This window comes from Anser cygnoides, chromosome 2 (assembly GCF_040182565.1).
Source record: "Anser cygnoides isolate HZ-2024a breed goose chromosome 2, Taihu_goose_T2T_genome, whole genome shotgun sequence".
Taxonomy (NCBI): domain Eukaryota; kingdom Metazoa; phylum Chordata; class Aves; order Anseriformes; family Anatidae; genus Anser; species Anser cygnoides.
In genome coordinates this window covers 368777-383670 of record NC_089874.1, presented here as the reverse complement: position 1 = coordinate 383670, position 14894 = coordinate 368777, and the positions used below count along the sequence as shown (strand labels likewise).

General features: G+C 54.1%; 1 protein-coding gene across 2 annotated transcripts in view; it reads left to right on the top strand.

Annotated features, from left to right (window-relative positions):
- Positions 1-14894, top strand: part of AGAP3 (ArfGAP with GTPase domain, ankyrin repeat and PH domain 3) — a 141078-nt gene that overhangs the window by 95225 nt on the left and 30959 nt on the right. The window lies entirely within an intron of this gene.

Sequence of the window (14894 nt, the reverse complement as noted above, 5' to 3'; positions counted from 1 at the left end):
GAGAGGAAACAGCCGGTCTCATGAGCTGCTGTGCGCGGAGGGAGCTGTTGTTCCCTAAAACAAAGGAAACCTCTGCCGGGGATGTCTCCTGATCCCTGGAAAGTTCTGTCCTCTTCCTCTTGTGGTCCCTTTTTCCTTCTCGCTTTTCCCTGGGGACGTAGTGGTGTGAGGGGGGTGTTTTGTGAGTTCTGCCTTTCTGGGTGCACATTTAAGAGGCACAACTGCCACCAAGCGTGGGGAGAGGGAGGGGGCAGGCCGGGGGCTCCGTCTTTCTCCTGGAGCTTGTGCCACACTGCCTCTGCCCCTCCTACCCCACGAGGTATCACGCCCTGCCCCGGGGAGATGTCGAGCTTAGAGATGTCCTTCCTGAACTTCCAGGGCATCGACGAGTCTCTACTTTGTCCTTGGGGTACCCTGCTCCAGGACAGATGGTCTCCACGTGCTTTCTTCTTCCCAGAGGACTGCTGGCAGTAGTCTAACAGGGCAGAACATGAGTATCTCTCCACTCTGCAGGATAACGGGGGGGTGCTGATAACGCTGCTGATAATGGAAATTTGTGATAGTCTGGTGCTGTGCACTGTGCCACGGAGAGAGAAGTTGGGTGACCCCCTCCTGGTTTCTGCTCAGTTGTGCTCCGCACCCTGGTTGCGTCCTGCGGTTGGGCCTCGCGGGCACGGTGCTCCCAGCTCTGGGGCTCGGGTGCAGCGGGAGGGAGCGCTGGGAGCTGGGGTCCGCAGCATCACGCTCAGCACAGGCAGTGGCACGTGCTGCCATCGCTGCGTTCACGTGGTGCCAGCTGTGAAGCAGTAAACCTCTCTGAGCCCATACTGCTGGTTCTGTAGAGCCAGGCTTGGCCTGCAGACCAGATAAACTGCCAGTGAGTGGCTGCAGTTACTGTATGTTTTGACCAAGGATATGCAGCTGAAAATTCTGCCCGTTTCCTGCCACTGCCCTCCACTGTTCATTGCCGTTCCTTCCCCACCACCACTGTACACCCTCAGCATGCACGAGTTCAGTAACAATTGCACATAGCACTTCTCAGACGTATTTCTAGGGTGCTTTGTCTGATGCTCGTACTTACAGAAGGTTATCAGAACTGTAGGAAGAATTCAAAGAACACAGAGAAGCTTCTGGTGATGGCAAACCCAATGTCCATGTAACCCGGTATCCTGCTTTCAGCACTCATCTCAGCCCCGTTGGGCTCACAAGAGCAGATTGAGATGTGACTTGATTACTGATCCTGCCGCTTGGAAAACCTAGTTGACAAAGTTGGAAAAGCCTAGTTGACAAAGCCTGAGGAGATGCAGTGTCCGGAGGCTGACGTTAGAGCAATTTAAACTTGAGAGGAGATGTAGTTCCCTTTCAGGGAGGGTAATTAAACATGGGAATGGTTTATCTGGAGAGCTGGTGGACTTAGCACTGCTTGAAGCCTTTAAAATGAGATTAGTTATCTTTCTGCAGGATATGCTTTAATCCAACTCGCGTGTATAGCTGCATGCATGCATGCATGCAGGGGCTCACACTGGATAGATACAACGGTCTTCCCTCACGTAACATCTGTGAGTTTGAGATGCCCTGTTCACTGCCTTTTCTCTGGGCCCCTGAGCAGAACATCACTACATGCATCAGCACGGACTCAGCATTAAGACAGCAACCTTAATCAGATTTTTTGTGTCTTGGCTTTGGGTGGTTGTCTGCAGTGGTCAGAAAGGTTTGTGTGTTTTTTTTTTTTCTCCTGGTACACAAATGGTAAGATGTTTTCTGATAATATTTTTCAACTTACTCTCATGCCTCCAAGACTTATTGCAGCTCACAATTCAGCCACCGTGGTATGTGCTCTAACATGATAGAAAACTTCTTTGAGGTGACTTGCTCATACGCCTGTGTAATGCAGAGTGCTGGATTTGGGATCAGTAAAGAATCTGCCCTGCCTCAAACTGGCAGGAACTGTGCCCCTTTGCTGCCTGTGGGACTAGGAGCGGGACTATTACTGGGGTCGACCGAGCATCTCTCTTCTAATACATGTTTTGGTCAGCTGGAGCAGCTCAAAATTTCCAGTTTTCTGCCAGTGCCCTGGAATATTGGTGGATTTGATCAAAGTTTTAGAAGTTGCTTACTGAAAACTCTGGGGACTCCTGGGCTGTCCTGGCAGAATGGCCTCTGGCTTTCTGAGCTTTTTTCCCCGTCCATTTCCAACTAGAATGTCCTCTTAGCCTTAATTCCTGTATGAAATTTTATTGGTAAAGAGACAAACCAGAGGCAGGAGAGTAGCTGAGATCCAGCACGGGACCTGTTAATAGGTTCCTGCCTAACTAAGAGCAGGTAACCAGCAGAAGTACCACATGTAAGGTTGAGCAAGCAAGCCCCTCCACATCGGGAGGTCCTGCAGCGTGGATGGCTGCCGTCCGACCTCTGCAGCTCGCGCTCCGTGCCCGATGCAGGCGTTGCGGGCGGCACAGCGTGCAGCGTGAGTCTGGCGGGCGCCCGGGCCAGGGAGGGGAAGCCCAGCGCCCGGACCCGCGCTGGGCTCAGGAGGCGTGCGCCTCACGCTCGTCTCAACACAGGATCTGCTGTTTGTGTACTGCGCTCGCTGCCTGGAAGACCAAGAGGACAGCTGGGAAGTGCCAGACAAGGGGACTTCCCCGAGAACGTTTTGGATCTGCCTCCCAGGAGCCGCTCTCCTATGTCCAGTTGTTTCAGCGGCACCTTTCTGCCACCTTCCCGTCCTGTCGGTTTTCTCTGGAGCCTTGTTGCAGACTACACGGACCTGCGTGAGCCTCTGAAGTCAGGGTGTGCCCAAGCCAGCTGCCGAGCTGTTGGGTGCTCCTGGCGTGGTTCTGGCTGTGGCCAGGAGTCTCCCGGAGAGCACCCGGGGTGCGGGGCAGGTCGGGACCTTCCAGCGCGCAGCTTGGGCGCAGCCCCGGGGCAGGGAGAGTCAACGTGTGGACAACAGCTCCGAAGTGCCACTGGGCCTCAGCACCAGCATTTGGTGCCTGGTGCTGTGCGTGTCACCGGGGACCTGTGTGGGGCTTGCCGTGGCGGGGCAGTGCCCTGGGGAGGGCTGGCACAGGCAGGGTCTGTGCCGGGCAAGCCCGGAGGAGCGATCAACCCGTGCGCGCTGCTGCCACTCAGCACCCAGGCTGGCGCGGGATTTGAAACAAAGGCCCTAGCGGCTCCTGAGTCCCACTGTGAAGGAATCCCCTCAGTGGCACAGATGTGTTGGGGACAGGGACAAAACCATTTGTGCCTTAGAGCCACCCCTCCTGTGCTCGGGATGGGAGGGTGTTGTATGTACGTGCTCCGCCTTCCAGTAGTCATCAGCACAAGACTCATTTGATCAAGTGTCCTACACCATCCTCCCTCCTCCAGGAAGCCCGGTGGCCTTAGCCTAGGAGACACGTGGGGAAGAAAGGGCACATGGCACTGGGTTCCTCAAAGCTGCAAGTGCACAGGGAGAGAGAGAGAGTGGGAGGGAGGGAGGAAGAGGGGGAGGACTTCCCTTCATGCGTGTCTCTGAGCAAAACATCTCGTCACCGAGACGAGGATATATTGTGACTGATGTGCATGAAGGCTGAGAATATGCTAACGGTACCAGTGATGAGCAGATAGAGAGAGTAAATGTTTCTTATGATTTGTAAAATGTTACTCTTAATACAAAAACAGTCCAGTAAGCGCTTTCAGTAGCAAAGGTACCAGTTCCTCAATACACCATTAGGGTTGCACAGGCATGAAACGGGAGCGTAGTCAGGCCTTGGTAGAAGGAGAATGACACCGTGGGCAGCCTAAGGTTACGTGGAGAAGCACACCACAGGGGAGATGAGGCTGGTTGTCAGCTTCTGTGTTGGCGATAGGATTTGGATCAGTTAGCTCCCTGGTGGAGGGAGAGGTTGTGTGGAGCTGGACAGGGGTTCAGACACAGTGATCTTGCTCACTGATGCTGACTGCGTTACATGCTTTTACCCTTTGTGGCAGTTTCTTTCTGGACTTGGAGTGAAAAGTCAGATGTTTTAGTATCGCTCAGTGAATCTTCTTACTTTACAGTTAGGCATTCCTTGTTGTTGGGGCAAGATGATCTAGGTTGGAAAACTGGCTGTGTTGCGTGTCTGGAGGTGGCGAGTCAAAACGGAGCGGGGAGCACTGGCACCTGGGGGAGACCTGTGGGCGTGAGACGTGAGGAGGGCCAGGCTGGTGCCTGGTGAGGTCCGATGGATCTGCGTGAAGGTGGCCAGTACCGGCGTCCCTCTGGCGGGCACCACTCGGCACCCTTCCAAACGCACCTAAAGAGGTCGCCCATGCTGTTAGATGCCGATGGGGTTCAGCAGCACGAGCCTTGCCACGGTCCCGTCTTATGTGGCTCTGCCCACGCTGCTCTGTACAGCTCTGCTCTGTCCCTGCTCCGTGTCCGTGCCACAGCCCAGCTAGGGGGGGAGCTGCTGCCCCCCTGCTCTGCCCCCTGCCCACCAGGCAGGCAGCTCTGGGGAGGGGACGCGGGAGCAGGCGCTGCTTTTGCTTTGCCGTGCTGGCTCTGCTCGTCTGCCGGCCGACGAGTGGGGCAGGAACAAGTCCTGTGGAACAAGTCGCTTCCTTAGGGTGCGTTGGAGTGTACATCGCGTGGCCCGTGCCAAAACTCCTCCTCTGCATTGTCCAACTTTCCGTGTCTTAACTTCATATTAAAAGATTTTTTTTTTCCTTTCATACGTTTTGTGATACAGTTAAAAGACAAATCTTCTGAAAAGCAGACCTTAGGGGCTTAACGTGTCTCACCAGTGGATTTATGCCCCTTGATCCAGTGCAGGTCTGGGTCAGCTGAATGCCGTGACCCTGTCAGAAGGTGGGCGTCACTGCCAGCAAGATGCTGGGCTGTTTCCTGAACAGGTAGGGCATGGGATGTGGGAACGAGGCATTTGTTACACAGCCGGTGGATATTGCTCCTTTTTTCCTGACCTCTCTTCTGCCTGTGCTGTCCTCCTGTGTGTGCTTTTCCAGCTCCCAGCCATTCCTTCCTGCCTCCCTCTCCTACTGGAGACTCTATCCCCTGCTCATTTTTCCTCTTTCGCAGTGTTGTTTTGCAGCTGGCGATGGGCACCCCGAGCACAGAAGAGGCATTGCGGTGCTCTCATTCCCCACACCTAGTGCTACAGCACTGGGTGCCAGGAGAAGCAATGGCAGCGGTAGTCCTGCTCATGCTGCAAATCAAGCTGCATGAAAAAAGGCACATATATTTACCCTGGTCGTGTCAAAGCCTCACAGAGACTTTGAAGAATCCACCTACTTATCTCGATTTCTACAAATAGAAATGAGACCGCCAGAAGCACCTAGGGTAGTCAGAGCATCCCTGCGTCTGGGTTTCTGGGTCGGATGTGTCCTAAAAAGACTTTCTTTGAACTGCTCGTAGAAGTTCTTTACAAGTGGTGAGAACTGTGGGGACTCCTGAAGTCTCAAAGCAAAGGCACAAGTGGGTGCTGGTCTTTGGAGAAAGCTGAGAAAGGGTTCTTGGCAATTGCTGCTCAGTGTTGTACACCCTCGGTCGGGTGAAGTAGTGCTGGCTGTGCTCCAGGGATTTAAACTCCTGTTTTATTCTGGGTTGCAGGACTGGGGTAGGCACTGGATGCGCCAGGCAGGGGCAGCTCCCCCTGACCGCAGCCGGTGCTGAGCCGTGCTCCCCCCGTGGGCTCCTGGCACGCAGCCTCGCGGGGACACGGGGGCCCCTGCACGAGCAGCACTTGCAGCGCCTCCCGCACCGTGCAAACCTGGCGGTGTCTGGGTTGGAGAGGGTACGAGCAGAGTGCACAGATCTCACCGACAGCGCCTGGGGATGCTGCTTTCCGGGTATAAATTGGCTGAGAGCGCGGAGCCTGTTTGCAGTACACGTGGCAGTGCAGGTTCGGGTGTCTCCTTCAGAGCCTCGCAGATCCTCTTCACAGCGCAGCATTGCTTCTCTGCCACTCTTCCTCAGGGATCCCCAGATGTATCTTCTCTGTAGTTCAGCAAGCTCACCCTTTCTGCATTTTTACCTTATCTGTATCTTATTCACTACATGTTTCTGGCTTGAAGAATGAAGGCAGCTTTTATTTAGACTAGATGAAAAAGTATTTTCCAGTGGGGAAGGACAGATGGTACCACAAGAAAAGTACGGAGACAACGTCAATCGTCACGAGAGGCTGGTCCCAGCACAGCTGCAGCCCTGAGCTGTTGCTTTGCAGAGGTTTGTAGGGATCTACTCCAAACCCAGTCAACACAGAGGGAAAACACATGAAGGCTATTGCTTGAAAATGCGGTGTGTGCAGTGCTGGTGCACAGGCTTATGTACACATGTAACATGGGCAGCAGAGCATGTGAGCCCATTCCTTGGCACCTCACTGGAGCTGGGTGATGTAAAAGGATGCCGATCAGCTGGACACTGGAAAACCTGCTTCCAAATTAGCAGTTGAAGTGTAGGGAAAAGGCAGCAGATTGCTGAGGTCACTGTGAGCAGCTACGTGGAGGCAGTTTCTGACAGCAAAAGGCTGCCTGAGCTCGCAGGCAGAAGGAGCGCAGATGCTCTGCCTCAGCCACAAATGCTGAGCTCATGCAGCAGTCCCGAGTGAGGTGTTCTGGCCTAGGTGGCTTGGAGATGAGACCAAAGAAAGCGTGCGCGAGGCAGAGCGGGGTGTTGGGGGAGAGGTGGACGGGGCGGCTCTGCCTGGTCCTGCGCTGCGGTGGCTGTGTGCCGGGCTCCCCGGCAGCCTCCCGCGGGGTTTGCTGCCAGCGTGGCAGAGCAGGGATCGCGCCTGTGCCTCGGGGAGGGCCAGCAGAAAGCTGAACTGTGCCAAGCCTGCCTCAGCGCGGGGGCACGAGTCTTCTGTGGGGGGGAGAGCTGGAAGGGGCTGGTGCCACTTAGTGCTCTTCGCTCTGAGGAGCAGCCCACGTGGTTTGTCGAGTACCTCAGGGCAGGCTGCGAGAGACCTCCTCCTCCTTTTCCTCCTCCTTTTCGTTTTCCTCCTCCTCCTCCTCCCCCTCCTCCTGTAGGATTGGATCTGTAGCCGAGGGAAAGCGTTTTAAGCTTGTCTGTGGCGGTGGAGGCACTGCTTGGGGTGCACGTTCATGCCCCACGTCCTCGTTTGCCCTGCAGTGACGAGGACCCATCTGTCCTCTGGCTGAGTTAGGAGTACCTCCACCAGCTCTCAGCTCCCCGTGCCAGAGCCAGCCGGGCTGCTCAGGCACATGGAGCCGAGCCCCCCGTGAGCCCCCCGTGAGCCCCCCGTGAGCCCCCCGTGAGCACGTGCCTGTCCCCTGGGGGCCGGCCGGGCAAGGGGAGCTTGCGCAGGAGCGTGTGGGAGCTGGGCTGGGGCAAGAGCCAGAGCCGGGCTTCCGCACAGCCGCAGGACTTCTGCTGGGCTTGTGCTGGTGGCCAGCAGCACGTGTCCCTGTCCCTTGCAGAGCCAAGAGCCGGGGACGCGCTGGCACGGGGCGAGCAGGAGGAGAGTGCCTCGCCGGCGCCCGGCTGGCCGCGGGAGCGGGGGAGCATCGCGGCACGGGGCCCCCTGATGCTCTGCCTCTGCAGAGGGAGGGATTGGCTCCCCCAGGCCGGGGTTGCTGAGCCTGCTGTGATCATGTCACGTCGGGCTCCGTCGATGTTAACATCTCATTATCTTTGTTACTGTAATTACATTATCCGCTGCTTTATGCAGAATTATTCTCTGAGGACTAATTGATGGATCCATGTTTAATTCATTAATCATTAGCATCAAATTCGACAATTACAGTGCACACTGATTGTGGAATTTCAAATGTAATGAGGGAAGAATTAACAAAGAAAAGGGAAAACCTGTTTCCCTGGCATACCGCTGCTCGCCGTGGGGGACAATGACATTGAGGGAAGAAGAGGCAGCAGAGAGCAGGGTGGCGCAGGTCATGGCAGGCAGGAGGCTGGTGGGATTGTCTTGTGCCTTCCTCCTGCTTGTGGCTGCTCAGCGCATTCTTCCAGATCAGAGCAGGGTTGATAATCTCATACAAAAGAAAGTGCACTTGGGTATTACCTAGGAGAAGCTCAGCTCTCGCTTCCTGAACAAATTTACCCTGTCCACCCCACAAACAGTCTGTGGGTGTAGGCGCAGCTCATCAGGCCCTGGCGCTGCAGGTTCTGGGGAGCACAGAGAACATCCCCAGTGTATTCACCTGCTCACAGACTGGCAGGGAAAGCCGAGTCAAGGTCTGGTGTCTCCAGAAAGAGCTTACAGCCCAAGATCCTGTAGCTGGTCTGTTCCCCGCATGGTACACAGGAATTTGTTTTGTGGGGCCCTTGAAAACATTCCACAGACTTTTTCTTACAGCGTATGCCTACCTCTCTTTGTCTCTGCACTTCTCTGTGGGACCTTTGTTCCTCCCAGTAATGGGCTAAAGGGTTGTTTGTAGTCTGAGGATGAAGCACAGATCAGAGATTTAGTAGAATTTATCTGTAATTAATACATTTCGTTATGAATCATGTATAAAATACTACAAATTCATATTTATATTATAAATATTATAAATTCACTATAGCGTTCAGATGGTAACGCCTTACGAATGTTTATCTGGCTGTCTGAAGTAGGAGGATGCATCCAAAATGTGAAGTTGGAGCCATTGCATTCAATGCTATGCATCGAATAGAAGCTAGAAATTGCCTGGACTTCACAGGGAGAGCAGGACTCCAGCAGGAACTCGAAGGGATTACGTGAGGCAGGACAGGTCCTACGAACCTTGATGCCCGGTTCTTGCAGCTGGTGGAAGACCAGGGGACTGAGATAGGGTGGATCAGCTCGAGGTTGTATTTTCTAAGCGTACGCTAGAGTTAATGATGGATTTCGTGTTTCCAAATGTTTTAACTCTGATCTCTCAGCTGTTGTTATTTTTTCCTGAAGAAAGGGAACTGAGGCAAAGAGAAGACAAATCCAAAATTCTCAAAAGCATCCGCTAACTGTGTGCCCCAAGTTTAGAGCCTAAGAGCTGCTGTTCTATCCCCAGGAACTTAGTCTTTTTTCAGCCCTTCAGAGTGTAGCTTTGAGCACTGAGCTCCTGTTTATCAGAGTCCCCACCTGGGCACTCAGAACAGGAGGAACACATTATTAGTGGCTGTTTTTGACAAGTGTTGGTATAAGTGACTTGAACAGTAGCACTGGGAATTTTGCAGCGGTGTATGGATTAGATCCCAGGTCCCCAAAGGAAACATTCAGCTCCTTAACCTTGGGTTGCCCCCACTTTCCCTGCTGCCTTCTGCATTGTTCTTCTGGGCACCTTGATCCTGGAAGATGTTTTTCAGAGGTCCTGCAGACAGGAGGGTGCTTCACTGCACTGTCACCCCGGGTGCGTGCTGGCCCCGGCTCCTCTCCAGACGTGTGGGCACCGCAGTGCCTGTTGCAGTGGGGCCTGGGCAAGGAGGTCCCTGAGCAGAGCAGTTGGTCGCACCGCCGCACGGCGCTGCGGACCAGCGGGACGGCGTCTGTAGAGCGGCGGTGGGTGAAGACGTGCTGGCTGCACTGCACCCGTTGCTGCGGGTGCGGGGCGCTGCTGCCCTCCCACCCGCTGGGGCTGGGGGAATGGGCACCCTGCAGTGGCTGGAGCGGGCACAGGGCAGCGTGTATCCCACAGCATGTATTCTCGTTTTGTTTCATCTGGAAGGCATCCGTGTCATCTGCTCAGAGGCTGCTCAGCCACCTGCACCATGGGAGCTGCCCTGGCCTGGGCTAGATGCCGACGCGGCTCGGAGACCATCGCTCCCAGAGCAGGACCAGAGCTCCTGGCGGAGCAGGAATGGCAGAGTGGCCCTGATCCAGTGCCCCCTTCCTGCCCTCTGCAAACACTCACCTGGGCGTGCTGGGAACGCAGGGTACCTCCCAGCGCCTCCCACCGCAGGGTGCCGGCTGCCTGCCGCGGGGTCAGCCTCGCTGCTGCAGGAGCTGAGCTGTGGCCGCGGGTCAGGTGCTGCTGCTGTCTGTCCATGCACAGCCACCAGCGGGAAACCGGTGATTTCTGGACGAGAGGCCCCTTCCTGCTGAAAGGATTCACCGTTACCTGTAACGTCCGTGGTGGCCGACAGTATTCCATACATCACAGAAGTGCTAATTTTCTGTGTGTTTTACAGAGACCACGAACTCCGGTCTGTCCCCAGCTCTCACCCCGCGGCACGTGCCCTGGACGTGCAGGTAGATGCTGGGCAGCGGAGCCAGCTGCTGCCAGCCCTGGCTCTGGAGGCTGGCCGTTTGTCGGCCACCTCGCCGGCTGCCAGGCTCCGCGGCCCCCTTGCAGCAGCGACCCAGGTTTGGTTAGGGACTCCCCAGTGACTGGCAGACCACTTCTGTCTCTCAGTTCTTCCATCCGCAGAACAGGGATGGTTGCGCAGAGCGTTGCTGCTTCCCGGAGGGGCATTGCAGCACCGGCACCGCAGCGTGCTCCTGTGCCCTGCCCTGCGTCCCAGTGGGGAAGGATGGTGCATTGCTGTGCTTCTGAAATTGCTGAGCAAGGCCGCTGCCACAGGGTGTTACCAAGATGTGCCACGTCATGGTGGCAGTGGTATTTATGGTACTGCAACATACTGCATCCTTAGGTTTTAGCATGGTTTTGTCTCCCTTTAGACAGTCAGCTGACTCATTCTAGCCTGCATGTAGGCAGCTGGATGATTTTTCCAGACTAACTCTGTCCTGGTGGGAGGAGGGAAATGCTTTCTGCTAGTGATGAAGTCAGATAAGCAAAGGTGTTTGAGGTTTATCTGAAATGGTGAAGGTGTATACCAGCACTGCAGGTCTGAATTGGGGCATGCTGTGGTACATCAGCTGAGACTGCTGATCTGTTGGTTGTAAAGTGGAAAGGCACACTGAGCTTCTCAGCTGAGTTATCCTGGACTCTGCATGAATATGCAAAGTTGTTACCGAGTTGTGCAAATTGGATTGTTCTTGCACCAGCCAGGAGAGGAGAGGTGGGGGTGCATCTGAGGCAGAGCAGCAAGGAGCCGCTCAGATGAAATCCGTTTCGAAAACCCCGTTTGTGTACAGTCCACAGCAGCTCCTTGCCTGCCAACCTGTGTTCTCCAGGGTCCATCCTCACCACATGTGAAGACCATTTTATCTGCACTTGAACTGTTAGGTGAAAATACTGGTAGCCTATTCAGTTGTACAGAAAAATTATTGCTGCTGTACCGTTTTCTAGCCTTTCTGGAGTCTGCAGATGTTTGCAAAGATGTTACTGTTCTCAGAGAGCCGATTACCCAACTGTCTTCGGCGTGTTAAGTAGCTTCAGCTCTCACTCGGTTTCCATAAGGACATCATGCTCCTTTTCTCAGAGCATGGCTTGTCTATGGAGCCAGTGAGCCTGGCATTGTGCCTGGGAGCGGAGCTGCCCACTCCCACCATTTCTCGGAGCCATACAAGCTGTCGCCGTATCATGAAAATGAGATTTCAGCTCCTGGTTGGTGCATGCCCAGGGTTCTGGACATGCATGGGGAGAAGGGCAGCACCTTCTTGCTTTGGGCTTTATTTTCCAGAAATCTGGCTGCTGTTCTCAATTTTGACCTGCCAGTTGCAGAGGTTTCTGTCCAGAACCCCTTACATCTTTGCCCGTCTTCTAGCAAGCTGCTCCCGTGTCCCTCTGTTCTGTGCACACCCGGAGCCCTGCTGCTCGGGAGGTTACAACGCTCAGCTCACTGCACTCGGGCTGGGCGTCACGGACCCTCCTTGCTGTGAGCGTTCTCAAAAGGCCACTTCTTTGATGTGTGACAGACTCCTCTGGATAGTCCTCTGCCAGTTTTCACTCTCATCCACAGCTGTCTTCTAGCATACCCAGCCGTTCTACTTTTTCCTTCTCCAGTACAACAACCCGCCTCTCAGCATCTGTACAGGGATGGCTGGTCAAGCCCATGTGCACGGCCACCTGCCTCGCCGGCCCTAGGTCACTACTCACCCATTTCTCAGACGCTCACACGGGCCCCTCAGCGGCTGCAGGAGGCCCTGCAGCAAGGCCAGTCTTCTCAGTCCCCAAAGGGTGTATTGCAGCACCAGCCGGGTCCATCGCTCACCGCAAACGAGCTTTAGACCCTGGCCCTGGTGCGACTCACGCAGTCAGCAGCCATGTCCCCCAGGAGCACACAGGGCAGGCGTGCTCAGACCGCAGAGCATCGCTCGGTGGGCTGCCATCCGTCGGCCGTGCTCAGAGGAGGTGTAGCACCTTCTAGATCTGTGCTGGGGGGGCAGCCTCTGCAGTGGCAGCACCCCGCGCCGCATCGTGCCAGTGGCACTGGCAGCGCACGAGCTCCACCGTCCCCGCAGCAAGGACCCGCGAGAGCAGCCCTGTGCTGCAGAGGTGGCCGCTGGTGCTGAGAGCATCCAGCCCCGCGACAGCACCGCAGCTCTGCAGCACGTCGGGGGGCCGGGGGGGCTGTTCGCCCCTCGTCCCAGCCAGCAGAGGAGCGAGACTGCGCCCGGCTGCCTCCCCCGGGGGGCACGAGCAGGGCCCAGCAGCCGGGGGAATGGGAGCGCGGGGGGAGCTGCCAGTGCCTGCTCCCCCCACCTCGGCTCTGCCCTCCCTGATGGGAAACCAGAGATTGATTTTCTCCAGCCCAACAGTATAATCACTAACCCTAATTAGAGATAATTACTGGGACTTGATACACTTATTACTTGCTAGAACACTAAAGGAGCCGTGCGTTGCAGGGCTGAGCAGGGAAGAAGGCCTCAGAGAAAGTGAGGAGGAGAGGAACAGGGAAGAGAAAAGAAGAGGGCAAACAAAACACTGATGATCAGAGCCCTGCCCAGGGACGGTGGAAGTGCCGAGGGAAGCCAGATGGGCACACGGCTTCGTCACACGGGGGAAGCGAGCCAGACCCGTCGGCTGCAGTTGTAGCAATGAGCATTCTGCATTTCTGAACATCTGGCTGTGGGTGTCTTGCACAGGGCACCTGGAAAAATGAAGAGAGTATAATTAGTAGCCACCTGTGAAAATCTCAGTATAAATAACTTGCCCAGTGTTGCCAAGGAAGGCTGGGGTAACAGGGTAGCTGGTATTCTTCCAAAGAGGACTGAGGACCTTTTCCTCTTCCAGAGTTCTTTTTCTTCCACACAGGCCCCACTTGTGCTGCAAAGAAGAGGGTCCTTCTTGAGGACAGGTCGCCCTCCTGCTTGAGACCCCCCTCCAGGCCTCTCCTCCTCTGCCCCACACCGCGGGCACACGGCAGCGTCGGTGTCTGGGGTCTTTGCTCTGGTGCTGGGCAGGGAGGTGCCCTGGAGGGCAGCGCAAAAACCCATTGCTAGCAGGAGAGGGGCTGTCATCCTGGGCGTGCTCGAAGTAGAGTTTTTCATATTAATGAATCCTGTTGTTGAGGCCCTGCCTGGAGCCACGAGGTGTATCCATGCTCTTTGCTCTACGCAGTCCAGTGGGGAGAATTCTTCAGCCACAGGTCCTGGAGACCTGTGCAGCTCTTCAAGTGGCTTCATGGTCTCTGATGATGCTGTCTGTGCCAGGTCATGATGTTACTGTGCGCTAGCCTCAGTGGGCAAAACAAGCAGGAGTGTATGAAACATGTTATGAGCAAATAGCTTTAGACGTGGAAGTTAAGTAAGAAAATAAAATGCAATTCTAGCTTAAGCTGAAACGGCCTTTTCAGCTGCTAGCATTCGTGAGCTGTGTGCAAATGCTTCGGGACGGTTTTTCATTGTTCACAGCAACACTTGTCCAGGTCCACGCTTCTGCAGCAAACCCAGAGAGTTTGGGGTTTGCTTCCTTCCCTACTTGAGTTTTATTTCAGACTCAGCTTGCTGCTGATGACTGTAGATGCAAATGGTGATTTGTAGCATTGCAACTCGTCATTAATGTCAGCCTCCCACCCCAGCCATGGTGATCTCTTTTGAGCTTTTCAGCTGCACAGTATTTCTTCTGTTTTGTATTTTAAGCAGTGTTACTTGTACATACGTTCTCTGTAGCTTATGATTTCAGGTTTCCACAGAGAATGAGTGACACCTCTGGTCATATTAACAGACCAGAAGAGAGAACCAAAACAAGCAAGATTTTTTCATCATCCACTCCCTGTTTCTCATTCCCAGCTCTTTGGTTTGTTTGTCTCAGAAACAGTTTCTGAAGAATTTCCCTAAAACATGTTGGAGAATAAATTACATTATCATGGTGATACTCACTGGAGGACTTGGGCAAGCAACGTTAGAGGCTCCTCAGCTTTTATGAATCCCGCAGATCAAAGAAACGGTGCAGCCCCTGTGGAAAATGCTGTAGTTACCCTTACCTAAGCAGGCAGGGAGAACAAATCACAAAACTAAAAATCTGTAGTGACTTAGGTACATGTAACCCCTGACTTTGTTGTACTGTGTTCAGGCAAAGTAGGATTCAAATCAGAAATAAAGAGCATAGAACACGCAGACACACACAGAGATACACGCATGCACGCAAAAAATATATATCTGAGCCAATTTCACAACCCTGAAAGCAATTATGAGCCAGATCATTTGGGAGAAAGAACTTAAAGAGAAAAAATGTGGAGCATAATTAGGAGTTTTAAAAGAACATTTTACATTTACCAAAAAGTTAAAAGAAAGGCTGCACTGCTTAAAAACATATTAATCTAGGTTAAGAGGAGACGTGAACTGTTCACTCTCCCTCTGTCCAGATAGTGACAGAATGCACAGGAACAAAAGCAAGTGGAAGGGAACAAACCGTGTTGTGCTAAAATATTTCATAGATCTGTGTATCTGTACATGAAAGTATATAAAAAGCAATAAAAGTAACAGTAATCAGTAGGCATTGAGCAGAAGTTGGAAGCTGCAGTAGGTAGATAATTGATAACACAAGTGTGGTCCTGCATGGCCAGCTGGAACCACGGGTAGAGGCTTTCCTGCCATTTAGCCCTTTGCCAGAGCTCTGCAGACTAACATCCGCCACAA